Source organism: Plectropomus leopardus, chromosome 6, assembly GCF_008729295.1.
Source record: "Plectropomus leopardus isolate mb chromosome 6, YSFRI_Pleo_2.0, whole genome shotgun sequence".
In the NCBI taxonomy this organism is placed as follows: domain Eukaryota; kingdom Metazoa; phylum Chordata; class Actinopteri; order Perciformes; family Serranidae; genus Plectropomus; species Plectropomus leopardus.
The window spans coordinates 5,806,367-5,817,025 of record NC_056468.1 but is presented as its reverse complement, the minus strand read 5'-3'; the positions used below and the strand labels follow the sequence as shown (position 1 = coordinate 5,817,025).

The 10,659-nt window shown below is 39.1% G+C and overlaps 1 protein-coding gene across 1 annotated transcript in view; it reads left to right on the top strand.

Annotated features, from left to right (window-relative positions):
• The first annotated feature begins 260 nt into the window (after positions 1-260).
• slc4a5a (solute carrier family 4 member 5a) overlaps positions 261-10,659 on the top strand; it is a 56,062-nt gene continuing 45,663 nt past the window's right edge. Inside the window, exon 1 of the mRNA XM_042487571.1 lies at positions 261-315. The gene's annotated coding sequence lies outside the window, so the exon portion shown is untranslated. The remainder of the gene's footprint in view (positions 316-10,659) is intronic.

Sequence of the window (10,659 nt, the reverse complement as noted above, 5' to 3'; positions counted from 1 at the left end):
CCTGCTGTCTTGTTGCCGCCCAGCTTGCTCTGCTCAGGTGTGCTGCTACACGCAAGTTCAAGGGGCGTGGCCTTTCTCAACAAAAAGAAGACAATTGTTTGGGGAGGGGATTTCTGAATTTGTTGCCAGAGGAGGAAACAGGGAAAAAAAGGAAGTCTGACAGCCTGCTATGGAGAAAGACTTTCAGTTGTCTCTTTTTTATGGTGTTTCCTCAACCAACTGGAGGCTGAACTACAACCAGTATGTGTGGAGTACCATGAATACAGAGCAGACTAAGACAGTTAAGACTGGACTATTTCTTCCCCTGATTCCATGGTGAGTTTGATTCCTTTTCCCTTTTTTTTCTTGCAATGCATTGCTTTTTCTGGTTTATTTTTGCTTTTTAAAGGGTAGACTTAGAATATTTCTGGATTCAAGTAGATTAATCAAGGAAGAGTGATTTAAATTGGACAACAAGGACAACTATTTAAGTCATCATTCCTCCATTTTTCTTTATTTACCTGTACTTTCATTTGGGTGGAGGATTATTAACTTAATAAGTTGTGTTTTAGTTGCATATAAGTTTCCTTTTAGTACTTTGTTTTGCTGGTGTCTATAGAGAGTTAAAGGTAGCCCCATTGTTTTTACATACCCTACTTCAGCCAAGTTTAAGTTCTCACAGAAGCTCTTGAATTCAAATTATAACTAAGCTACAAAAACTACTGTGCAGAAAGGAACATATTTGGTCAGATGCTGATACTGAATTGGTGACACTAATTAAGCGTGTCCACCTTGAAACAGAGCTGATTGTACAAATCATCTGTGCTGTTGAGGGGAAAATGTCTCTGTGTCAGTGTGTGAAACTTGGCTGGTGTGTGGAGGCATACAACCATCAGGCGGTAATTTTAGTTTGTTTGCTGTAGTCTTTTTTGGTTGTTTTGTGTCTCCTTGTAGTTAATTTGCATCTCTTTGCAGTTCTTTTGCATCTTTTTGTAGTCGTTTTGAGTCTCTTCCTGGTCAGTACATGTGAGGGCAAGGGGTGTTCCTGACAACTTGTGCCCCTGAAGCCTGGGGCCAGTTGGCCCGTTGAGTAATCCATCCATAGATCACACTCACCTGCCCTTCTTGTAAACCATCAGAAGTTATATATATAAATCTCACTCAAACACATTATGTGTTTCCTTTAGGTATAACAAATGTTTTAAATACCCTTCTTATAACATTTGCAAAGCCCATGTTAAAACCCAGCATTTCTTACATCCATGTTTACCGGGTTGTGCTGGGTCTTCTTCTCTGCCTCTGTTGGCAGATTCCTAGCACATATATCAGTGTAATAGTGTAAAACCACTGGTGGGAGTGTGCACTGCGTGTGGAACGTAAAACAGGGACCTATTCATAAAAAAGAAAACAAGAAATAACAATTGCATTGATCTCCCCCGCCCCCCGAAACTTTATCCCCCCCGGAGGTCAAAGACTGCTGTCACACTTTAATAGTAACAAGAAAAACAAGTGAAAAACAAAACAACTGACACAAATAAAAAGAAATAGACTTGCAGGCAAGTATACTGGGATCCATGGACCTGGGGACAACTGGGAGGCAAAGGTTCACAGACGTGGGGTAATCAGGATGCCAAGAGCATCACTGAATAAGGCTTAAACAGGTGGTTTGTCTGCCTCCTGGAGGTCACACTGCCAGGATCTGTTCCAACCTTGGTCTGAAGAGTTGAGGGTTCAACATTTTGGGGGCAATATGCTCATTCGCTTTCATGCTGAGAGTAAGATAATAAAACTGATACTATTTCTTAGCCAGAACCAGTTGCCAGGCAACCAGAGGATTTTTTTTTCACATTTTTTACACATTAGTTTTAATGTGGAATAAACTATGAAAGCACAATGCCTCCACTTCAGAAAAAAAAATCTGAGAAAAGTTTTCATAAAAAAAAATCTGCTCTTGTTTTTCTAAATGTATGAGATTATTTTGTTAATCCATTTTTTAAATGCAAACATCTTTAATAATTCTGATAATAAGCCCCCCCCCCCTTTTTTTTTTTTACTCAAATGTTTCTCAGAATTTTGAGATAATAATCTTGTTAATTCAGAAAAAACAGAGCAAGCTTTTTTGTGTTTGAATGCATTAAACCTCTGTATTCAATAAAAAACATGTCACATTAGTTTGTGAGTTTTAGAGGTGGTGTACTTAAAATCTGTGTCTTTACCAGTAGTGGAATGTAACTGAGGACAGTGTAACTAAGTTTACTCAAGTACTGTTCTTAAGTACAAATTTGAGGTAGTTATACTCTCTTTGTACTTTCTTTTCATGTCACTTTATACATTTACTCTACTACTTTTAATTGGGAAAAATTGTACTTTTTAGTTAACAACATTTATCTCAATGCTTTACGAAATCATTCACCAAACAGTTTATACAAGTACAGCTGCAAAATTTGTTGATTAGTCAGTCAATTGACAGAAAATAGTTGCCAACTATTCTGACATACATTCAAGTCTTTTTCTAAGGCAAAAATACATATTGGCAAAGTGAAAAAACAATGTAGGTATTTTGGGGGGATGAATTTTTAAGTGCATCCACCAATTTATTCCTTTGACAAAAGATGATCTATTTTATTTATTTATTTAGCAGCGACAATGCAAAATAATAAGCAGAGCTAATGAGCTAATCTCCCTCTATTCTTGTATCTCCCCCCGTTCGACACACAGCCTCCCTAAAGCCCCTCTATGATGAATAAGATACACCACTCATGTTAATTTAATTCAAGACAGCGCATCATGATGATCAATAAACAGTGGTTGAAATAATTATGGCAAGGAGATGAATTGCATAAGCTAAAAAAAAGAAACACACACACACACAGACACACACACACACTCACACTCAACAGTCTGAGAGCTCGTCCAAACAAGCTGTGATTATGATAATATGAACATGAATTGTTGTTAGAACCAGAAAGGGAAAATAGGCACATTCACACACTCATCACACCTTTATCAGTCATGGCAGCCTTGGGTATTTTGAGGCTCAGTATCAATATGGCTTGTTGCACATAAATTGAGCTTAGATAATAACATACAACGTCATGGATTCTGAGCATTCAAATTTGCTGAAATTATGCTGTCACTGCAGCACGTATTGCCAACAACCTACATGCATATAAACTACAGAGAGATTATGCTGTTTTGCTCTGACCCATAACAGCATTTCCAGCATAATTCCCAGTGTTAGTGCAATTACCATTAAAAATGAAAGCAATGGGGCACCTGGCGGCTCAGTGGATAGAGCAGTTCTCCATATACAGAGGTTGTTTACGCGCTGCAGCAGCCACTGGTTCGATTCCGGCCTTGGCCCTTTGCTGCATGTCGCCTCCTTTCTCTCTCTCCCCCTTTCACTCTTGAACTGTTCTGTCAATTAAAGACAATAATAGCCCCCAAAAAACAATCTTAAAAAAAAGAAAAGAAAGCAGTACAAAATTGCATCATTCAGTGTTATTATTATAGTATATCAGGGGTAGAGAGAGCCATTGTAAACACGGGGGGCTCAGCCCCAACCTAGGGGCGGTGGGGGGCATGCGCTCACTAGAAGATTTTGTTGTTTGTTGTTTTTTTTAAAGCCATTTGAGGCAATAGAATGCCTAAAAATCTGTACATCACTTGAGAAAAACATGATAGTAGCCATAACAAACAAAAATCATCCTGTGGAGCCTACATGTGTAAAAATAATTGTTCTCCAACTGTCTTCATCATTCTGAAACTATAACAAAACAAATGTTGAAGATTGCTGATTTTTCACAAAAGTAGCAATAACTGTATTATGTTACAATTTTTAAAACAACATCATTTAGCTTTTCCACCTTAAAATAGCAGTTTTGAATTCAATCAAATAGTTTCAATGGGTGGAATGGCATCTATCCCACTCCTGCAGAGCGCCCGGTCACCTGGCTTCAGCACTATGTAACTTAGCCAGCAGGCCGTGGTTCTGTCACAAAAAATGCGTAACATCACCCACCAGCCTTCAGCTAAAAAGAAGCCAGTTAGCTTGTCTTGGTTACTGTCTGATACAATGGCTGAGGCTAAGAGACGGTAGAGGACGTTGACGGAGGAAGCTAGAAGGACAAAAAAAAGAGACTGGCCAAGCAAGAGCCAGATTACAGTAAATATTGGACAGGCTTTTACACTATTTTGCAAAATAGTCTGCCTGAATCAGATGCCGAGCTGGCTGTGCTGCCGTTGGGCAGGTGAGTAATATGCTTGTTTGCTAGCTTTATGTCTAATTTTTTGCATTTTTTTGTTGTTAGCTCTGTTATCATAGTTATTGTGTCCTTATTTTTTTTTTTTATCATAAACCCATTCAGCTTATCTGGACAGGAGTTTAGCAGGTGACACGTTACAGCCTGATGTTAGCATCATAGCTTTACAGTCCCGAGATGCATTAGCTACACATGCTTCTTGTTGGAGTATAGTGCAGCAGACTTTGCCTGTTGCAAAGCAAGTAAAGTTGTTGACACACTAGCAGTTGGTCGTTAGCCGAATCAGCCCATGTCAACATGAAGTATAGCTGATAGCCAGATCTTTGCTGGCTTTGTGTTGCTAAGTTTGTTAAAAAATGCACTTTGTCAATGAAGGGGAGCCATAACATGCTATGGGCCTGATCACACGAGACGCATCACTAGAGAAGCGTAGCCAACAAAACCATTGCTTCCTATGGTTCAGCGTGCCTGTTGGGTGGTTCTTTTGTATTTTTCCGGCATTTTTTGGGCATGCATAAAAGTTTAAATGTTTTCAACTTTACCACTGAAGGCACCGAATCGCACCGCTCGTCATTGTCATTTTGGCCACGCACAGCCCCACTCCACATGCACTCCCAGCTGTTTCCAGATTTGCTTCCACAGCGTTTTTAGAGCGGTCATACCTGGCGCAGTGCATCTCAGTATGATCGCCCCTTAAGTTTGTTTAATGACAGCGGTGTTGCATTCAGAAACCTTCGATGGGCTCCAAAGTGCACTAAACCAAATGGTCTCATAATGTGACTTTGAGATACACATGCGGCAGGGAAGGAATTTGGTGTAAACAGCATAACTAATCTGAAAGGTGTTAACTGGAAGTGTAGCTTGAATGGTTCAAGGAGGCAACCTAGTTTTAGTTTCTTGTTGCAATTTCTTTTCTTGTGTAAAGAACACACTACTAACATCAGTCTCTGGATTGTCCATGAAGCAACTCAGACTGTCTCTCTAAACATGCGCAGAACAGACAAGTGTCCATGCCTGTGTGCACCCTTGATTAAATTACCTGCATATCTGGCATCAGTTACAAGGAAAGCTTGACCAAGCAATCTGCAGTCAATTTCACACTAAATGCTTCATGAGCTGTTGGATAAAAACACAGATTTCAGACTTTTACCAGAAGCTTTGTCCTGAGGGTATATCAATGCTACAGATTTCTTCCACTGCACACGTTACACAGGGGCTTCTCATCATATGTATCCCACATCTTATCCTCCCACTTAACCTCTTTACAGTCTCACTGCTCTTTACAGCAGCACCTCTTCGGCTCTGCAGTCCCACTCCATTAGCTTTTAACAGACTGCCTTTAATAGCCTCTCTCTGGTCTTCTCTGCATTGTGAGTTTGCACAATATGAGGAGAAGCAGGGGGATTATCAGTGACTCAATCAACTGAGCAAGCTTCAATTGTTTTATTGTTAAGAGCTAGGAGTTTTTAAAAACAAAAAGTCATTATTATTTGTCACTCAAAACCTAATGCATCTCCCCTCTGACTACAAATCATCCGTCTTCTGTGTTTGGTAGATTTCACGAGTTATTTTGTGATGAAGTACTGTAATTCACATTCTGTTCGGTGTAGGTATTTTCACCCAGCGTGCCCTCTCTACCATGATAAGACCATGTAAATACATCTTAAGGCATTAACATGTCTGTAATAATGGCACTATAGCTTGGTCAAAACACATTCTCATCATCTGTTGTCTTAGTATGATGGATTTCATGGAAGGATTGCAATAATGAAGCTGTCATCCGCCTCGATTGTGAATCACCATGCCACAGGATGGAGTGGCTTTTGTTTTCCTCTGTTATATGAACCCAGATTGCCTAAGTACCCATAAACTGGGCAATAATGCTCGTAAGTGCAGAATATGCAGAAACATGACTTATACTGCTTCATATGGATGGTATTCACTAAAATAAAGATCTCATGTCTTGAAATGCTTTGTGTCCCTACAACCTCAGGGTTGATGAATGGCGGCCCATTTAACAGTCATTAAGGACACCATGTGGATGAGTTAGGAGTGACAGTTTAATCCTCCCAGGAGAAAACATTTAAGAATGGAACTCAAAAGCTAATTTCCACCAACACCATACATCTTTTAAATATCTATACCTAAAGGTTTAACATATAGAGGTTCTTATCTGTTGAAAACCCATGCTAACCAAAGGCCTGGTGCTTATGATCCAAAATAGCAGCATTACTTTTGGATAATGGTATTTTCAGGTACTTGCAGAGTGTCATTTTGCAAGCAGACATTACTATTAGTCTGTGGCCTTTGTCTCGTTTTCAGTCAGACTCTTCGGTTGAACTGTGATGAGCTTATTGCCTCATTGTAAGAGGGCAGCAAGCAGCCTTGACTCTGCTCAGTGGTGAGGAAGATCTATAATGATGATGCTGTCACAGTGATGGAGGTCTCAGAGTTTAAGGTTGATTTCACATAAATCACAAGAAAAGTGCATCTTCCTGTCTTAACCATGTAGGTAGTTCTCGGCCCAATCCCATGTCATATTTTTGGCCTACCCTTACCCTTCGATTTCAAGTGCCCCTACAACCCCCGAAATAGATTTACAAGGGGGGGGGTGATTGAAATCTTTTACTATGAAATGCGAGAACCCTTCAAGTATGACGGAAAAAAAAGAGAGACTTTGAGAAAGTCGTAAATTCGTAATATCACAAGAATAAAGTCGTAGATTTACATGAGAAAAAAGCTGTAATTTCATGAGAAAATATGAATTACAACTTTTTTTTCATATGAAAAAAAATTGTAATTTTACAAGAATAAAGTTGTATTTTTTTAAGACCGGGATGATATAATAGCAATATGAGAGGGACCGGTGACAGTGGTTGCCAAGGACGCATCCTGTGCTCACGCCAGTTTTATATTTTGCTGGCAATATGTTTATTTCAGTAATAATATATCCCTTCTTGTAAAAATATAACTTTAATATCGTAAAATTACGACTTTTTTTCTCGTATATTTACAATTTTGTTTCTCATAATATTAATTTATTCTCATAAAATTACTTTTATTACAACTGCTTTTTTCCTCAAAATATTACAACTTTTTCTTGAAATTCTTTTTGAAATCTAACTTTTTTTTTCTTTAACATGGCCCTAATCTTCTGTTGTACTTCAAGACCCTCATACTTCATCAGTATTCATCAGTACAAGAATGTGACTTTGACAATAGTTATAGACACTTTGCCCTTTGTCTGATGGAGATAGTGGATGTTGTGTTTGACAGCTGTGAGTGGCAATCCGTGTGTTTGTGTGCAACTGTGCTGCTTGTGATTGGCCGGATGGGTGTTTGGGCTTTGTTCTTCCTCTATTCCAACAAGAATTAGGAAACTCTTCCCCTAAACATGAACACAAAAAAATCAAGGGTTAAGGGCTAAGTGTTAGGGGCAAAGAGGGATTGGGATTGAGCATGGGTTTTCTTTGCTGAAATCTTGAGATTTGTGAAAAAAAAAAAACAACAAGCAGTAAGTCTACCAGTTGCATTCAGATATAATATTACTTTATAACTTTTATAACATCTATTATTCATGTGTATACTGGGTAGTGGACCCCTCTTTCGACAGGGAGGTCTTGCCTTGAATTCATGGAGGGATAAAGGGTAATAGAGACAGTGAAGGACATGTTTAAAATGGTCATGTTCCATGATTGATATGGACAGTAATCATCAGACTTGGCTCCCAGTAGAAGGCTTCAGTGCCATTATTGATCCACCTCTGTGTTCAATGCACTGGAAATCCCTGAGAGGTATCCTCGAGCATATGGTAGCACTCACATCCCCAAATATAGCTTTTCCGACTAACATAACCTGCCTGGAAATAACAATATATGGCAGGTTTGATATGGAAGGACTATATCATAAGCATAGAAATGAGAAGAGTGGAAGGGTTAGGGTCAATAGATAACAACAGACATTGTGGACAAAGAGCTTTTTGCCTCCCTTACTACTATAGGTATTTCCATACCTACAGTAAAATACCAACATATAAATGCCAAATACCAACAGTTCATGAATGTCATCACATGCTTTCTTCACATGCTTTGTTGGTGTCCACTTTAGCGCTGGAAACATCTGAAAAACCCTGATGTAAAAACTAGACAGACAACCCAGTTGCCAAATTTTGGCACTGCATGTTTCTGTAAACCATGAATATGTAACATTTGTACATTATTGTGCAGCAAATACTTTGAAACTTTTGGTTTCAACAACTCTGAGGTTAATGTGCTTTAGGCACCAAAAACTGTTTTTATGGTTAAGCTAATATCAGATTTTGGCTTAAAATATGCAGGATCAAACAGGAACAACGATGTCTTAGTGAAAAAACCGACTGTCGTGCCATTATCCTGACAGGAAACAACACTTTTTATGCCTAAAAAGCCTGCTAGAGAATAAGCAACAGATTGCAGCAAACACCCATGTTTGGTGTCTTGAAAGCCACTGGAAAGGCAGCAACCACTTGCTCAATCATGTTCTGTTTGTTGGTCTGGAACAGTGGTCTGCAGCTGGCCAGGTGTTTGCCGAGGCATCACACTATCCACCATCCCCTCACATCCCTATGACAATGTGCACTCATATAATAACATTCCAAAAAGCATGGTGATGGATGTCTAAAACATCAGCATGTTTATTTCTTTTGCAGCTACCACGCTAGCCATCATTACTTCCATTCAAAGGCGATGTAGGCGTGATATGTGAGCGATAATGGAAAGGCAAACCCCTTATGCATGTGAGCAGCTATGTATGAGGGATTTCTGGGAGGTGATAGTCCACGATTTTACAGAGAAATTATGAGAGTTATGAGAGTTAAGAGTTATGCGATGCAATAACACCTTTTTGTAGCGCCTGCTGCGTCATGCACGAGGGAGCCAGATCCTACCAACAAGCACATAGCAATAGTATCATGTGACCTATAAAAGTGAAAAAGCATTTCCTTTGTAGTTTGGCAAGATTTTATTTTTTTTCAAATTGCCTGAAATACCACAAGCATAAAAACTTGTTTGCATTTAAAGGGAGTTTTTTTTTTTTTTTTTTTTTTTTAAATTTATGCGTTAGACGTATTCTATATTTGCAATTTCAGTTTGCGCAATTTGAAGATTAATGGAAACCTGCCTATTGATATACGTTGAAAACATGCAAATGTAATGTATTCATGGGTTACAGAAACCAACTCTGTCTTCTGTTGACTGGGCTAAGATAGGATATCAAAAATGATGATCTTTATCGATCACATACAGTGTGTGATCGCTCATCTCTCCATCTCCAAATCCATTTTCAACCCACAGTGTCTTTTCACAAGCAGCATCCTCTAGCTTCCTATCCTTTATCACTTTTTCCACGATGCCATATATTGACCTGCTGGTGCAGTATATTGACAGACTCTCTATCGGTGGTTGGTGTTCACCCTATTCTGAAACAGCTTCCTGCCTGGAGCTCTCTGCTGAGTCCTAGTTTGTCCATTATTGACCCAGTCATGAGAGAGAGAGAGACAGAGCGAGCCAGACAGACAGACAGAAAGACAGACAGAGACAAATAGAAAGGAGCTTTCCTCTTTGTCGAGTTTGTGCCATTCAATAGTTTGCTGGAGCTCCACTGGCATGTTTTCATTGATGCGACCCTCCAAGCAGCAAAGGCCTTTTCTGCTTTCAATCATTCCAGCTGACAACTAATCCAGGTAGGTGGTCCTACTTTTCCCCTTATAGTCTTATCCTGTTTTTTTTTCATCTCTCTGCATCATCGATTGCTTTCTCTGTCTTTCTGAGCTCTTCTGTGCTATGTTATTTTCACTGCCTGTTGAGTCAGAGATGACATTTAGTTCTTCGGGATTTCCTTCCTTAGCTTCAGGCCCCAGCAAATAAAGATAAGAGTAACACAGTCAGTGATGTGTGGGGAAAACACCTATAGATGTGATGGCACTTGGAGAAAATTGGACTCTTGAATATCAGCAGAACAGCAGACTGATAGTCCACCGATCTATGACAGCCAATACTGATAACTTTTGACTGACACTAACACCTGAGTCTGTATCAAGTTGAACGTGTCAATCTTCATCTTTAAATATCTTATGCTGCCAGTAACAGTGGTATAAAGGTGGGTGTGATAGTTTGAGGTGCAAGGCAGAAACTTTGTCAGAGTTTGAGGGGTTGGCTCCTTTGTTTTAAAAAAATTTAAGCATTTTTTTTTTTTTACTAAAAACAGATTCATATGACACCAAGGAGAAAATAAAGTTTGTTAAACAGGCTTTTAAAAACTTTCTGAGAAGTTGATGAGACGTACAGTCATTTCTTGAAACTTAATGAAGCAATAATGAGCACCACTTATCCTAATAACTGTAATCTCTCTCTCTCACTTTATACATACACACACATACTTA